General features: G+C 38.7%; 1 pseudogene; it reads right to left on the reverse strand.

Moving 5' to 3' along the window:
- The window catches only part of LOC140805498 (phosphoinositide phospholipase C 2-like), a 109708-nt pseudogene that overhangs the window by 52146 nt on the left and 38731 nt on the right, over positions 1–18831 (reverse strand).

Consider the following 18831-nt stretch of genomic DNA (forward strand, 5'->3'; position numbering starts at 1 on the left):
AGAAAAGAATCGAGAAAAGGTTCCGGTATATGTGTTGAAAATCCTTACGCCTTTTGGGAGAAATCCGTCCGTCCGAATTGTAATCTGACTTCAGTACTATAATCCTATCAATGTAGGCTACAACTTGACGTAAGTTTTACTACGTTTTGACATGTTTTGAAATTATGATATTGTCATAATTGAATAGGATTCATATATGATGTTCTTGATATGTTAGACATCATAGAATCGAAGTCAGATTAAGAAACGGACTGATTATGGAATTGTTATGATTTTCTGGAGTATATTGATTTATACCGGACAGATTTGAATTGTGACGGGATTACGGATTGTATTGAATATGAGTTATGGATTGTAACTATTATCTGTTGAAATGGTATTGACTGGGAATACTGAGATTGTACCGTTATGCCGTTGATTTTGAATTAAATCCAGATTGATCAGATTGTTATTGATTTGAGAGGTATATTGATATGAAATTATTGGTATTGTCATTGTCAGACAGACTGTGAATTCAGGACTTCGACTGAGCCAGAAACCGACGAAAGAAAGGTATAAGTCAATGTGGTATTGGGAGATCGACTTGAGTCGGTTAGACTTGAGTTTCCCTAAATCACATACTTTACTTTATTGCATTGATATTGCATTGATTTGATTGATATACTTGTTCTCTTGATTATAGATAGCAGGTATTGGACGAGTAGTCTTATGACAGAAGTGCCTGATAGTGGTGGGATCAACACGGGCACATTGCACGATGCCATGAGATAGTGTATTGGCGGAAGTGCCATAGTCTGCTACTGGATAATTGGCTATCGATGTGGATAGAATTATAGCTCATTCTATTACTGGTGATCAGTATTGTATCGATGTGGATAGAATTATAACTTCTTCTATTACTGTTGATCGATGTTATATCGATGTGGATAGAATCGGAGTTTCTTCTATTACTGGTGATCGATACTATACTGATGTGGATAGAAACAGAGCTTCTTCTATTACTGGTGATCGATACTATATCGACATGGATAGAACTGGAGTCTTTTCTATTACTGTTGGTCGATATGGAATGCCAATGTCTGGAAACCTGGATCCCTAGACTAGGATTGAGTCTAGTCTGAAACGTGGAGTCACGTATATGTCGACCGTCTATGATTGATTATGTTTCAGAGTTTTATACATATATCTGTTACCCTGATTACATGCTTTATATTTGTTTATATGATTGCATGTTTCGTTGATTTATACTGGGATTTATTCTCACCAGGAATTATCCGGCTGTTGTCTTGTCTGTATGTGTACATGACAACAGGTGGGACAGGATCAGGGTCCAGGAGATGAGGAGAGATCGTCATTAAAGTAGAGGCTCCGGACTTGGATTGTATATAGGGGTTAAACACTTGATAGTAGTTGTTGAACCGTAGTTTGTACTGATTTGTAAATGGTACAGGACTTGTATTGTATTTTATATACTGAGATGTATATGTTGTACGTCACTACGTTCCGCATTTAAAAAAAAAAATTAGACCCTGTTTTTAATTGATTAATTAGTCCCAATGGCGATTAAGAACTTGATTAGCGTCCGGGTCCCCACAACAGGTGGTATCAGAGCAATAGATTCTTGAGATTGAGTTAGGAGCTAGTGAGCGGGGTAGATTGAGGTTTTCTTTCCTGCTTTTGATTGCTAGCATGAATTCCTGTTTTAATACATATTTGCCTGAATATCTGATTTTGATATGGTATTGTGTATTATTTGGAATGGATCAGCTGTAAGATGATCCGAGGAGGATTGAAACTGGTAAGTGGTATTTGGAATTACTAACCTCTTCGATTATCAGATATGCCTCCGAGGAGAGTACCTGAACAGGGTAGTACTTCAAATCCTCCTATTGATGTGACCCCTACTCCAATGGAGCAATTGTTGAAAAGATTTCAATCATTCCATCCACCGACTTTGAAAGGTACGGAGAATTCTGTGGAATGTGAAAGTTGGTTGGACGATATTGAATCGATGTTTGAATCTTTGAAATATACGGAGGAAAAGAGGGTGAAACTGATAGGACACCAACTGCATGACGTTGCTAAACACTGGTGGATCACGACTAGACGGGCATTGGAACAACGAGGTACGGCCATTACCTGGAATGTGTTTAGAACTAAATTTTATCTACGGTTCTTCCCAGTATCTTATAGGAAGGACAAGGGAGCTGAGTTCGCCAACTTGAGACAGGGCCAGTTAAATATTGAGGACTATGTGACTAAGTTCTCTACATTGCTCAGATTTGCTCCCCACGTAGCTGAACATGATGAGGCCGTTGCAGATCAGTTCATAAATGGCTTAAATCCTGAAATTTTTACCTTGGTGAATACCGGAAGGCCAAACAATTTCACCGATGCCTTGAACCGAGCCAAGGGAGCCGAAGCCGGTTTAATGAGACAGAGAGAGGCTTCGTTTGTGCCTTCCGCACCGAGATCACAGCTGCCTCCACCAGCTCCCCGATTTGAGAGCGGCAGTGGTAGTGGAAAGAAAGACTTCCTGAAAGCTAAGGGGAAGAAATTTAAGAAAGCTGGAAGTAATTCATCCAGTTCGAGGGGCTCTAGACAGACTGGTCAGGGCCAGAGTTACACAGGACCCTACTAGTAGCACTTGTGGAGGGAAGCATTCCACCGAGCAGTGCCGAGGAGTGTTCGGCAATTGCAGCATTTGTAAGCAGCATAGACACTTTGCCCGAGTGTATCCGCAGCGTGGTGCCCAGGGATCTCAGGCCGCTGAGTCATCTGGATCAGTGGCTCAGGCAGGAAGACGATCTTCTGCCGTTCATTCCTTTCAGCCAGCACCGTCTACTCAGTCACAGCAGAGGCCAGGAGGGAGCCAGACAGCGAGCCAGCCTCCTAGACAGCAGGCCCGATTATTCGCTTTGACTGAGGAACAGGCACAGGATGCTACCTGATGATGTCGTGGCAGGTAACTGTTTTATTTATGGCTATCCTGCTTATGTACTGATTGACACTGGTGCATCGCATACTTTTATTGCTGAGAGATTTGCATTGAGTCATGCATTACCTATTGAGTCATTGTCTGCGGTAGTGTCTGTTTCTTCTCCGTTAGGAACAGGTTTGATATCAGTGAAATCTATGAAACCGTGTATACTACAGTACGATGGACATATGATTGAGCTAGACAGTATTGTGCTTGGTTTATCTGATTTTGATTGCATTATCGGTATCGATATGTTGGCCAAGTACCGAGCTAAAGTCGATTGTTTACACAAGATAGTTCGATTCAGACCTGAAATGGCTGAGGAGTGGAAATTTTATGGTAAGGGTTCTCGTGCTAGAATTCCTTTGATATCTGCAATAAATATGACTCGATTATTGCAGAAGGGAGCGGATGGATTCCTGGTATATTCAGTTGATTTACTGAAATCGAGCCCATCATTGGCGGATTTGCCAGTGGTGAGTGAGTTTGCTGATGTCTTTCCAGATGATATTCCTGGATTGCCTCCGATTCGAGAGATAGACTTCAGCATTGAATTAATGCCAGGAACCGTTCCGATTTCGAGAGCTCCATACCGGATGGCACCGATCGAATTGAAAGAACAGTTGGAGGATTTACTGGCCAAGGGGTACATTAGACTGAGTGTGTCTCCTTGGGGTGCTCCAGTACTGTTCGTGAGAAAGAAAGACGGGTCGATGAGACTTTGTATTGACTACCGGCAACTTAATAAGGCGACGGTAAAGAATAAATATCCATTGCCTCGTATTGATGATTTATTTGATCAGTTGCAGGGTTCATCTGTGTATTCCAAGATCGATCTGAGATCTGGATACCATCAACTTAGAGTCAGGGACTCTGATATCTCTAAGACAGCATTCAGAACCAGGTATGGACACTATGAGTTTATTGTCATGCCTTTTGGTTTGACGAATGCACCAGCGGTATTTATGGGATTGATGAACCGCGTTTTTCAGAAATATTTGGATGATTTCGTTATCATATTCATTGATGATATATTGATCTATTCAAAGAATATGATGGAACATGCTAATCATCTGAGGACTGTGTTGAGAACTTTGAGGGCGGAGAAACTATATGCTAAATTGTCGAAATGCGAGTTCTGGTTGAAACAGGTGATATTTCTGGGACATATTATATCCGGAGATGGTATATCTGTTGATCCCAGTACGGTTGAAGCCGTGATTTCTTGGCCGAGACCTACCTCTGTGCCGGAAATTCGCAATTTTATGGGTTTGGCAGGATATTATCGCCGATTCATTAAAGATTTTTCGAGTATTGCCAAACCGATTACGCAGTTAACTCAGACGAATGCTCCGTTTGTTTGGTCAGAAGACTGTGAATCCAGTTTTCTGGAATTAAAGAAGAGGTTGACCAGTGCGCCTGTGTTGACGATTCCTTCAGGCACTGGTGGATTTGTTGTTTACTGTGATGCATCTCACCGAGGATTAGGTTGTGTTTTAATGCAGCGGGGGCATGTGATTGCTTATGCCTCAAGACAGCTGAAACCCCATGAAACTCGTTACCCAATTCATGATCTTGAATTGGCAGCCATTGTCTTTGCTTTGAAGATATGGCGACATTACCTCTACGGTGAGAAATTCGAAATATATTCTGATCACAAGAGCTTGAAATATCTGTTTTCACAATCAGAGTTGAATATGAGACAGCGGAGATGGCTGGATTTATTGAAAGATTTTGATTGTGAAATCAAATACTATCCGGGGAAATCTAATGCAGCAGCAGATGCGCTGAGTCGAAAGGTATGTGCACTATCCTTATCGACGATAGGTGTCTCGAATTTGATACAAGACTGCTGTTTGTCTGGATTAGTTTTTGAAACAGATTGTCAGCCTCTGAGATTATATGTAATTCGAGCTGAACCGGAATTGATAATGAGAATCAAAAGGCACAGAAAGGTGATCAAAATATACAGAATTCGATTGCAATGGTCAAAGCTGGACATCGATCGGAATATCAGGTGAGAAATGGTGTTTTGTATGTGAATAATCGTCTTGTTGTGCCGAATGTTTCAGAATTGAGACAGCGAATACTGGCAGAAGCGCACAACAGTCGTTTTAGCATTCATCCTGGTGGCAGGAAAATGTATAACGATTTAAAGACACAGTATTGGTGGAAACAAATGAAATCTGATGTGACTAAATTTGTAGCCAAGTGTCTGAATTGCCAACAGGTGAAAGCTGAAAGAAAGAAACCTAGAGGACTGCTACAGAGTTTGTCCATTCCTGAATGGAAATGGGATCACATTTTCATGGACTTTGTGACGCAGTTACCGAGATCCTCCCGAGATTGTGATGCGATTTGGGTCGTGATTGATCGATTGACCAAATCAGCATGTTTTATTCCATACAAAATGACGTATAGATATGATCAGATGGCCGATATGTATGTGCGAGAAGTGGTTAGACTGCACGGAGTACCGAAGTCGATTGTTTCAGACCGTGATCCTCGGTTTACTTCGCACTTCTGGCAGAGTTTGCAGCAAGCTCTCTGTACGAAGTTACATCTGAGTACCGCATATCATCCACAAACTGACGGACAGTCAGAACGGACGATTCAGACTTTGGAAGATATACTGAGAGCTGTAGTACTTGATTTTAGTACTAACTGGCAAGATGAATTGCCTCTTTGCGAGTTTTCGTACAACAACAGCTATCAAACGAGTATTGAGATGGCTCCATTCAAAGCGTTGTACGGAAAGAAATGCAGATCTCCATTGTATTGGGATGATATCTCTGAAGTTCCTGAGACTGGACCTGACATGATCAGAGATATGACTGAAAAAGTGAAATTGATTCTGAAGAAAATGAAGGCAGCTCAGGACCGACAAGTAAAATATGCCAACCTCAGAAGACGACCGTTGGTATTTGAGGTAGGAGACCGAGTATTTCTGAAGATTTCTCCTTTCAGAGGTGTTGTCAGATTTGGCAAGAAAGGAAAATTGTCTCTGAGATATGTTGGTCCTTATGAGATTCTTGAAAAGATAGGAGATCGTGCCTATCGACTCGCCTTGCCGCCTTCATTATCTGGAATACATGATGTCTTTCATGTATCAATGCTGCGGAAGTATCTCCCTGATGATTTACATGTTATTCAACCAGACGAGACTGAGCTGGATGAGACATTGAGTTATGTCGAGAAACCGATCCGGATTATCGATCGTAAAGAAAAACAGCTCAGAACAAAAATGATTCCGTTGGTGAAAGTACAATGGACTTGTCATGGTGTTGAAGAAGCGACTTGGGAAACTGAATCTGATATGAGACAAGAATTCCCAGCATTATTTCAATGATGTAAATTTCTATCGCCTTCCTTATACAGTTTTTGTATACCTATTCCTTTTTGATATGATTGAATGCCTGTGATTTCGAGGACGACATCGTATCTTGGGGGGGGGGAGAGAAATGTAATGCCCGGAAACAAGCATATGATTTGCTTGAACAGATGACCATTAACAGTTATCAGTGGCCATCTGAGAGGTCAGGTGTAATGCCCGGAAATTTAATCCTAGTAATCTGTAATTAGTGATTTATAATTTGATATGATTACGAAAGGATTAATCGGGACACGAAATAAGATTTTACATGAAGGGTGCAATTTTGGACAGAACTAGTGGCGCCCGAGCGGTAGAAAATGACTGCTCGAGCGCCAATGTTCATTAGGAGCATGTTCGGGCAGAAGAAGCGGCGCCCGGGCGGTAGTTTGTGACCGCCCGAGCGCCAATGTGCAATCCGGAAGGATTTGGACAGAGGATGCCGCGCTCGAGCGGTAGTTTATTACCGCCCGAGCGCCGACCGGAATTCATGAAAAATGAACACGTATCATAACATGCAACTTAGGATATATATATATACATATATACGTTGGTTTCCTTCAGTAGAAAGGAAAGAAAAGAATCGAGAAAAGGTTCCGGTATATGTGTTGAAAATCCTTACGCCTTTTGGGAGAAATCCGTCCATCCGAATTGTAATCTGACTTCAGTACTATAATCCTATCAACGTAGGCTACAACTTGACGTAAGTTTTACTACGTTTTGACATGTTTTGAAATTATGATATTGTCAGAATTGAATAGGATTCATATATGATGTTCTTGATATGTTAGACATCATAGAATCGAAGTCAGATTAAGAAACGGACTGATTATGGAATTGTTATGATTTTCTGGAGTATATTGATTTATACCGGACAGATTTGAATTGTGACGGGATTACGGATTGTATTGAATATGAGTTATGGATTGCAACTATTATCTGTTGAAATGGTATTGACGGGAATACTGAGATTGTACCGTTATGCCGTTGATTTTGAATTAAATCCAGATTGATCAGATTGTTATTGATTTGAGAGGTATATTGATATGAAATTATTGGTATTGTCATTGTCAGACTGACTGTGAATTCAGGACTTCGACTGAGCCAGAAACCGACGAAAGAAAGGTATAAGTCAATGTGGTATTGGGAGATCGACTTGAGTCGGTTAGACTTGAGTTTCCCTAAATCACATACTTTACTTTATTGCATTGATATTGCATTGATTTGATTGATATACTTGTTCTCTTGATTATAGATAGCAGGTATTGGACGAGTAGTCTTATGACAGAAGTGCCTGATAGTGGTGGGATCAACACGGGCACATTGCACATTGCCATGAGATAGTGTATTGGCGGAAGTGCCATAGTCTGCTACTGGATAATAGTCTATCGATGTGGATAGAATTATAGCTCATTCTATTACTGGTGATCAGTATTGTATCGATGTGGATAGAATTATAACTTTTTCTATTACTGTTGATCGCTGTTATATCGATGTGGATAGAATCGGAGTTTCTTCTATTACTGGTGATCGATACTATACTGATGTGGATAGAAACGGAGCTTCTTCTATTACTGGTGATCGATACTATATCGACGTGGATAGAACTGGAGTCTTTTCTATTACTGTTGGTCGATATGGAATGCCAATTTCTGGAAACCGGGATCCCTAGACTAGGATTGAGTCTAGTCTGAAACGTGGAGTCACGTATATGTCGACCGTCTATGATTGATTATGTTTCAGAGTTTGATACATATATCTGTTACCCGATTACATGCTTTATATTTGTTTATATGATTGCATGTTTCGTTGATTTATACTGGGATTTATTCTCACCAGAATTATCCGGCTGTTGTCTTGTCTGTATGTGTACATGACAACAGGTGGGACAGGATCAGGGTTCAGGAGATGAGGAGAGATCGTGATTAGAGTAGAGGCTCCGGACTTGGATTGTTTATAGGGGTTAAACACTTGATAGTAGTTGTTGAACCGTAGTTTGTACTGATTTGTAAATGGTACAGGACTTGTATTGTATTTTATATACTGAGATGTATATATGTTGTACGTCACTACGTTCCGCATTTAAAAAAAAAATTAGACCCTGTTTTTAATTGATTAATTAGTCTCAATGATGATTAAGAACTTGATTAGCGTCCGGGTCCCCACATCAGGAGTAAAGAAGCCAGCTGAGATTTATACCATAGATCCTATTACATCACTCACCGCACAATTTTCAGCTTTAACAACTCAAATTGCAGCTAGGAATAAAGCTAGTACACCAGAGGTTGAAAATGCATCGGTTGTTACTGAAGAACCACATATTCCTGATGAGGCTTATTATATCAATAATAGGAATTTTGGTGGCTACGGAGGATATCGAGGTAACCCTCCCCCTAACACTTATCATCCTGGTTTGAGAAATCATGAGAATTTTTCATATGCTAATAATAAGAATGTGTTGAATCCTCCACTGGGGTTCAATACATCAAAGGGGGAAGGAAAACCTTCACTTGAGGATCTAGTTGGGACATTTGTTGCTGAATCTAGTAAAAGGATGGCTAGGACTGAATCTCGTCTTGATGGCATGGAAACTCACATGGGAAATATGGTTGCCACAATGCAATCATTGGAGACATAGATTGAACAGTTGGCTAATGCATTGAGAGATCAAAATAGAGGTCAATTCCCAAGTAATACTGAAGTGAATCCAAAGAAGCAATGCAAAGCTGTAACTTTGAGAAGTGGAAGAGAACTTGAGGTTAAAAATCCAAAGAGAATGAGGAAAGCGAGAAGACAGTTGAAGAAGTTGAAACCGAGGGATCCAAAGCTGAAGTTGAAGTTGAACAACCTCCAGTATTTAAGCCGACTCTTCCATACCCACAGAGATTTAGGAAGAAGATTATTGATGATCAATTTGCAAAGTTTTTGGAAATTTTCAAGAAGATTCACATCAACATTCCATATGCTGGTGCTTTAGAGCAAATGCCAAACTATGCAAAGTTCATCAAAGATGTGATGTCAAAGAAGAGGAAGTTGCAAGAATTCGAGACAGTGAAATTGACTGAAGAGTGTAGCGCCATTCTCCAAAAGAAGCTACCACAAAACTAAAAGATCCAGGGAGTTTTACTATTCCTTGCATTATTGGTGGTACTAATGTTAATAAAGCTTTATGTGATCTTGGAGCGAGTATTAATCTTATGCCATTTTCTACTTATAGGGACTTGAAGCTTGGGGAGGTAAAACCAACCACCATAACTTTGCAACTTGCAGATAGGTCACTCACCTATCCTCGTGGAATTGTTGAAGATGTTTTGGTAAAAGTTGACAAGTTTATCTTCCCTGCTGATTTTGTTATACTTGACATGGAGGAAGATCAAGATGCTCCATTGATTTTTGGGCGACCCTTCTTAGCCATTGGGAAAGCATTGATAGATGTACACAAAGGAGAACTCACCTTGAGAGTTGGTGGGGAAGCTGTGATATTTAACATCTATAAGGCTATTAAAATTAACGACGAGGTAAGTACTTATAAAAGCATTGATATAATTGACTCTTGTGTTGCTGAGATTGGTATAGGTCATACAACAGAAGATCCATTAGAAATATGCCTTTCCAGTAATGTCAGTAGAGTTGATGATGATGATTGGGAATTGAGAGAGCAACTTTTGGCTCTTGAGGAGTTGCCAAAGGTGAAGGAAGCCGCAAAGGAGAAGTTGGAAGAAGAAAAGTGTTCAGAGATTATACATTCATCCCTTGTTTTGAAGGAATTGCCAAGTCATCTTTGCTATGCTTTCTTGGGTGAGAAGTCGCATATCCGGTAATTATCTCTTCCTTTCTTACTTTAGATGAAAAAGAGAAATTGTTGAGAGTGTTGAGGAAATTTAAAACTGCATTTGGGTGGCCGATTTTTTATATTAAGGGGATTAGTCCCACCATATGCATGCATAGGATTTTAATAGAGGAGTCATACGCTCCTTATGTAGATCATCAGAGAAGGTTAAATCCAGCTATGAAAGAGGTAGTGAAAAAGGAAGTGTTGAAATTGTTAAATGCTGGAGTTATATATGCTATTTCTGACAGCAGTTGGGTGTCCCCTGTGCAAGTAGGGCCTAAAAAGGGTGGAATGACTGTGGTAAAGAATGAAAATGATGAACTAATATCTACTCATACTGTAACTGGATGGCGAGTATGTATTGATTATAGGAAGTTGAACAACGCCACACGGAAAGATAATTTTCCATTACCTTTTATTGATCAAATGCTTGATAGACTTGCTGGTTATTGTCACTACTGTTTTTTAGATAGTTATTCAGGTTATAACCAGATTTCTATAGCACCAGAGGCTCAAGAGAAGACAACTTTCACGTGCGCCTATGGCACATTTGCTTTTAGGAGGATGCCTTTTGGGTTATGTAATGCACCTGCTACTTTTCAGAGGTGTATGATGGCCATATTTGCAGACATGGTGGAAGACTTCATGGAAGTTTTTATGGATGATTTCTCGGTATTTGGCTCTTCATTTGATCACTGTTTACATAACATTTCCCTTGTTTTTCAGAGATGTCAAGAAAAGAACTTAGTTCTTAATTGGGAAAAATGTCATTTTATGGTCCAAGAGAGTATTGTTCTTGGACATAAAGTGTCTTCTAAGGGATTAGAGGTAGACAGAGCCAAAGTGGTTGCAATTGAAAAACTTCCACCACCGAAGAACATCAAATGGATAAGGAGTTTCATAGAACACGATGGGTTTTATCATAGATTTATCAAAGATTTTTCTAAGATTTCTAAACCTTTGTGTAATTTTCTTGAAAAAGACTCAACTTTTATTTTTGATGATGATTGTCTGCAGGCATTTGAGAAGATCAAGAAAGGCATTGGTGACAGCACCAATCATGATAGTACCAGATTGGAAGGAGCCCTTCGAATTGATATGCGATGCTAGTGATTATGCAATAGGTGTCGTGTTGGGCCAAAGACGTGATAAATTTTTTAGAGCAATCTACTATGCAAGTCGAACCATGAATGCTGCACAACAAAACTACACAACTACTGAAAAGGAGATGCTTGCAATAGTATTTGCATTTGACAAGTTTAGACCCTACTTGGTCGGCACAAAGGTAATTGTTTTCACTGACCATGCAGCTATTCGATACAATTTTGCCAAGAAGGATGCAAAACCACGCTTGATAATGTGGATTTTATTGCTCCAAGAGTTTGATTTTGAAATTAAGGATAGGAAGGGGTGTGAAAATCAAGTAGCCGACCACTCGTCACGGCTCGAACTTGAAGAGAAAAAAGAGGAAGGAATCATCAAAGAATCATTTCCAGATGAACAGTTGTTTGAGGTAAATTCTATACTCCCTTGGTTTGCTGATATAGCTAATTTCTTGTCTTGTGGTGCTCTTCCTCCAGATTTGACTTATCATCAAAAGAAGAAATTCTTTCACGATGCAAAGTTTTACCTATGGGATGATCATTATGTCTTCAAGAGATATGTTGATCAGATGATTAGAAGATGTGTAGCGGAGGAAGAAGAGAAAGTTATTCTTGAACAATGCCACTCTTCGCAATATGGTGGACATTTTGGAGCATCAAGAACAGCAGCAAAGGTATTACAGTCTGGTTTTTATTGGCCTACTTTGTTCAAAGATAGTTATACCTTAGCAAAGTCATGTGATAGATGCCAAAGGGTTGGAAATATTTCTAGACGCCATGAGTTCCCATTGACCAATATTTTGGAAGTGGAACTTTTTTATGTTTGGGGTATTGACTTCATGGGACCATTCCCATATTCTTTTGGTCAATCTTATATTTTGTTTGTTGTGGATTACGTGTCAAAATGGGTGGAAGAAATTGCCACCAATACTAATGATGCTCGAGTGGTTGCTAAGTTTGTTCACAGGAAAATATTCACAAGATTTGGGACACCAAGAGCCATAATTAGTGATGAAGGTACACATTTTTGTAATAAAATATTTAACTCACTTTTGGCTAAATATGATGTAAAGCAAACGGTGACCCTGGCATACCACCCACAAGCAAATGGACAAGCTGAAGTATCCAAGCGGGAGATTAAGCAGATATTGGAGAAAACGGTGAAGACAAACCGTAAGGATTGGGCACTGAAGTTGGATGATGCTTTATGGGCGTACAGAACTGCATACAAGACACCTATTGGGATGTCACCCTATAGGTTGGTCTTTGGTAAGGCTTGTCACTTACCACTGGAATTGGAACACAGAGCTTTTTGGGCCGTGAAAAAGCTTAACTTTGACATGGAAGCATCTGGTGAGCAGCGACTATTGCAAATTGAATGAGATGGAGGAGTTCAGAAATGAAGCTTATGAGAACGCAAAAATCTACAAGGAGAAGACTAAGAAGTGGCATGACAACCATATCTTGCAGAGAAATTTCGAGCTCGGACAACAAGGACTGTTGTTCAATTCACGCCTCAAACTGTTTCCCGGTAAGCTAAATTCAAGATGGTCGGGGCCATTTACAATAGAATCAGTCCAACCATATGGAGCCATAAAGCTAAAGTGCAATGACGGAAGAACATTTAAAGTAAATGGTTAACGGATCAAGCATTATTATGGGACTGAAGTAAGGCATATTGACAACATTCCTTTAGGCGGATCGACTTGATGTAAACTGGTGGTAGTCGGGCTGAAGACGTTAAACCAAGCGCTTATTCGGAGGCAACCCAAATTTTTGTTTCTCTATTGCATTTTGTTTTCGGTTTTGCTTTTTTTATTCTTGTATTCTTATTTTAGGATGTGTATTTTCGATATAATGTTTTCTTTTATCTTCCCAAAAATCTTATGAACTCAATTGTGTTTTTAATGATTAAAATTTGAGGAGAAAACCATTTCTGATAGTGCACCCGCGCTGGAAAAACACCGCACCTGCAGTAGTTGATGAAAGAAAAACTAAAATTCCAATAGCCTTACCGCACCCACGGTAAAATTTACACCGCACCCGCAGTTGTTGTGGATTCAAAATACTGAATATTTCCAGTAGGCCAAGCGCACCCGCGGGCATTTTGTAGTGCACCCGCGATATATTTCGAGAAACATTACCACACATGCGCTACGTTTTATACTGCACCCGCGTTCCATGAAAGTCGAAAATAAAAAAATTCCAGTAGCTACACAGCACCCGCGATAAGCTAAGCACCTCACCCGCGGTCACTGAAGATCGAAAATAAAAATTTTCCAGAATCCTTACCGCACCCACGGTCGATGAATTTAAAGGCAGAAACGGGCAGAAATTTGACATAACCGAAGAACCTTTCTCATAATTTTCTCATACATTTCGAAATACCTACTCTTAAAACAAACTCCACACTCAAATTTTGTTCTTCCAAACACAAATTTTCCACTACGCACCTACTTAACTTCAATAATTCCATCCGATTTCCATCTTATTGCACAAATTCAACACAAAACCTATGGTGTGAAAAGGGGGCTCGGAATTTTTCAACCTAGGATTAATTGGAGCTTCGATTTTGTTCTTCCAAGAGCCAATTCAACACTCAAGGTGAGCAAATCCATACTATATTGGCTTTGAAATTCAGAAATTATCGGTGCCATTCGTTTTGAAAGATATATCAAATTTAGTGGAGTATATTCTTGACATTGTTGATTGGAGTTGATTGGATTAGTGTGTATATTTTTGATTTGTAGTTCTTGTAGTTTGGAGGATTAAAAAATCATCAAGTTTAGTGAATTGGATTGAAGGAGAATTTGTTGAGTTGAAAGTGTTCGACAAAATACCTCCAAGAAAGAAACAATCAAAGGGTGCATCCTCATCTTCAAATTATGATGCACACAAGTTTTGGGATGAGAAAGCGGAGGAGAATTATGCTAAAATTCTAAACAAGAACATTGTGAAAGAGAGGGGCTTTGACTTGAGCTTCCCACGAACTGAAATCGGATTCATGCTTACTGCTAGGCATTAGGAGGAGTTTGGCAAGCCACCACCGGATCGGTTATTTCCTTGATAAGAGAATTTTATGCTAACCTTAAGGTTAAGCATGATCACTTGAAGGTTTTGGTGCGAGGAAAGATGGTAGCTTTGATGCGCATACCATCAACACAATGTATGGTATACCTCCAATGATGCATGATGAATATGAACAATACCGGAACGAGGAAGTTGATTATAATGAGATTCTTCAAACTATTTGCATCGAGGGAGCGGAATGGAGGATGAGAGACGATGTGCACTTAAGCCTAGCCAAATCTGATTTGACAAATGTTGCCAGAGATTGGTATTCATTCATTTCGGCTAGGATTAAGCCTACAGACCATAATACTACCGTCATCAAGGAGAGGGCAATCTTGACTTTTTGAATCTTAACTGGAAAGACGATTGATTTAGGTCAATTGCTTCAGAACTCAATGTTGGATTATGCAAAAGGTAACTCTCCTAGTGGACACCTCCACCCTTCTCTTATCACAGACTTATGCCATTATGCGGGCGTAACTTGGGCAGCAAACGAAGAATTGTTGAAACCAAAAAATGCCATTATGGTAATTCAACCACATAGGTCACTGACATCTGATCAACAAGATACACGTAAACCATCCACAACAAACGAGGGCTGAGCACCCTCTCAACAGGCTATCTCAAAGATAATCAGGCTCAACATGATTATGCAAATGCCGCATAATAAACCATGCATCATTATGACAGATAATAATGCAACATATAAACATGCAACACATAGTAAAGCATACTCAATCCTGCTATCTCGGATAGTACTTTCGTACCTCAAACCAGTAGATCCTAGCAATCAGCCCTAGAATCAAGCCTACAATCCAAGTGATACCATATCACTAAACCACATCTAAAAGCCTTAACTAGACTAATAGATACTCCCAAATCTCAAAGGGAACCCAGAACTATACCTGCGTCCGTAGTCAGCCCACTGATGCCGCTAGCCCCCAACTAGAGCACAGCTCCGCTACAAAACCAGTAGCTCCCCGCTAGTGCCCGAACCTCGGGAAAAGACTAGAAACCCATCAGAAACGACTAAAACGCTCTGGAACTCTCGGAATTGGCGAGTGAAAAGTGAAGCCTCAAAGAGAATTCAATCGAAGAGCTGCTGAAAGACGTGACCATGCTCAGGCCCAACAACAACGAACACAACAACAACGAAGAAATATACGAGAAAGATTAACTTATTTGGAAGAGGAGATGCGCCAACAACGCCAAGACATGGACGCGTTTCGGTATCGGACCGATACATTCATGGATTATATGATGGATTTCATGTCTATCTTGGCTCAACAATTTCCATCAGCTTCCACATCTGGTAATCCATTTCCACAACCTCCGCAATGAACACCCGCATATAATCCGCCTGAGTATCACCCACCATAAGAAGGACCAGACAATGAGGATGACAATGACCACTGACAGTCATTGTCCGAGGTATGTGTATTCCTATAAGTTTCATGATCATTTACATCGAGGACGATGTACATATTTAATTTTGGGGGAGATATGTCATTTATTTTATTTTGTGTGTTTGTAGTGTTAGTTTTATTTGAGTATTTTTATTTACTTTTGAGTTTGCTTGTGTGTTTGTAGTGTCTTAGTCATGAAATTTTTTATTTGAAATGGTCAATGATGAAAAAATTTGTGTGTTGAGAAGAAAGATAACGCATTTCATTCATGTTCATCAATCAATTTGAAAAATTTAGAGAACAATCATGAGATTTGGTAATTTTGGGACTTATAATTTCTATACAACTTTGTGATTTTCATTTGACATTGAAATAAATTTTTGTAAACACATATATGATTGAGGCAATCTTTGATTTTATTTGGGCCTATTTATATTGTTCATAAAGATTCATTTGATGCCCTCTTGAGCCTATATGAGAAAAAAAATTGTGTTCTTGAAATTTCTTTGAAGCCAAGAACTTTTCTTTTTGATTATATATGTATTTGGTTGGTGCATTGAGATATTATTTTTTTCACGAAGATTAGATTCTACTTGGTGTTGGTGAATTGAGATTTTGTCTAGAACTATCCAAACAACACTCGAGGCGAAATACGGACAAACTATGATTTAGGAATGATTTAGGTGATTTTTTGGATCGATTGAGCCTTTCAAGCTACCAAATAAAATTTTTATCATTTGTCACCTGTTTGTAGCTTATATGAATTCGAATGGCACACGTTAATATGTGTAAAAGACCCCCATTCGATATCCTTTCAAGTAGCCCACATTTACCAACCCTTTGAATATCTTATACAATTATTTTCTACCTTCTCATGGGAGTAAGAATTCAAAAGATTAAAGAAAGTGATATTCTCCTACAAAAGAAAAGAAATGAAAAATGATGAATGATGTTTGATTGAAGAAGTTGGAGAAGAAAACAGATGAAATGAATAAAAAATGGAGATAAAAGAAAAATTGGAGTATGCAAAAGAGATAAAAATTCAATTTACTCCCTTATTTGAATTCCTAATCTTCATTTGTAGCTATAAACCAAGGCCTAACATTACAACCATTGAAAATCCTATTAACCTAGTCATAGTTGTCCAATATACTAGTGGAGAGGGATTGAGAGGATTTAGCCTATGGACAATCGATAAACACTTCCATTGAGTACGAATCTTGATCAATTGTACACACACCTCAATGCATCAAATATTTATTGGGTATTCCTTTCTTGAATGAATATTGCTTTGAACCCAATATTTACCGGAAAAGACCAATTGATTTAACTTGTGATTGCATGAAAATTTAGTTAAATTATCTTGAGGCCATGTTTTTTAAAAAAAATTCATGACTTGTTTGTTTGTGTGTTTTTATTTTGCTCGGGACTAGTAAAATCCTATGTTTGGGGGAGTTTGATAAGTGTAATTTATTTCACTTTTATTACTTGTTTTTAACTTAGAATTATGTGATTCTTGAGCTGTTTATTTGATTTGTTGTTGTTTTTGTTGTTATAGTTTGAAATTATAGAATAAGAGTGTGAAGTATTAAAAGTGTTGAATTGGAAAGTGCAAAAAGATAAAAAAAATACAGTAGCTTGCAGCGCACCCGTGCTTATTCATGTACCGCACCCGCGATAAGCTAGTGCACCCGCACTGAAATAGGCAGTGCACCTGCGCTCATCCACCAGAAAGAGGACCGCACCCGCGGTCTCTTCTTCACCGCACCCGCGGTCTTCGAAAAGCAGAATCCGGAAATTCTGTAACTTTGTGTGCTGCGCGTGGAAGTTTGAGAATTTTGTGTGCTACGACTTCTATCTTGTCTGGACTATATTAAGACATTTTTTTGCTACTATCTAGGGTATTGGGGAGCCAAGGAAAGAAGGAAGGAGGCTACTACTAGATTGAATATCAAATTCATCAAGTTTGGAAGAAATCTTTTGTACAACTCCGGGAACGGAATCAGCTCTTCAAACTCTTATTCTAAGTTCTTCTTTCCTTTGTTTTTCATTTGTTATGTCTTATTTTAAAACCATGTTTTGTTGTTTTGATTGTGTTATTATGAACTAAGTTTTAATTCTAGAGGAATGATGGAACAAAACTAGAAACCATGTGTTAGAAGTTATAAATTAAGTTATTTAAGTTCTTCATATTGTTCATTTGTATTGTTCTAATCTTAATGCTTTCAATTTATTGGCCATATTTTGAATGATTTATATGTTTACAATTTATCACTCGGAAGAGGAAATTATAAACAAGAAAAAGATCAAATACATCAATGGTATTTATAGTGTTCGGAAGGCCTATAATGATATCGAAGCCTATAGAGAATCTAGTGATTGTTGTGTTATTTAATTGTAAATTGTTGATGGGAATGTCACAATTCATTTTTTAATAACAAATATCTACTTATTACTTTGAAGAGAGAGTAGATGATAATAGGATTTTTTCTAATGAATAAAAAGGACTTTTATAACAAAGCTAAAAAGAATTACACATGGTGGATAGTTGCGTGAAATCAGACCTCTAGATCTTTTATCTCATTGTTATTTGCTAAAATTATTTGCTAAAATTTGGTGTTATATATATCTATATTTATTTATTTTTAAATCCATTTTCAATTTAGTCATCCATAAAATCAAATCCTTAAATTGATTTTTCTAAATAAAGTCAAGACTATTTTAATCACAAGCATTAATATACGTTTATATACACACTCCTCGTGGGATCGACACTTGTACTAAATAATATATTTTACTATAACTTGACGTCATGTGCTTGTGAGCAATCAAGAAAACACGCAACAATTTTACCCAACACACGTAAACCCATATGCATGAACATGATATCAATGACATAAGATGCACATACTACAACTTTAAAATATTCACATGCTGAAACCAGAACTTAATGCTTACTATATAACATAAATTTGAAACCTTAAAACTTACAGACCTGAGGTGTGACTCCGTGAGCTTCTTGCGACTGGCAGTAGGTATAACCCTTTACAAGAATACCGCTCTGATAC

Source organism: Primulina eburnea, chromosome 11, assembly GCF_022965805.1.
Source record: "Primulina eburnea isolate SZY01 chromosome 11, ASM2296580v1, whole genome shotgun sequence".
Lineage (NCBI taxonomy): Eukaryota > Viridiplantae > Streptophyta > Magnoliopsida > Lamiales > Gesneriaceae > Primulina > Primulina eburnea.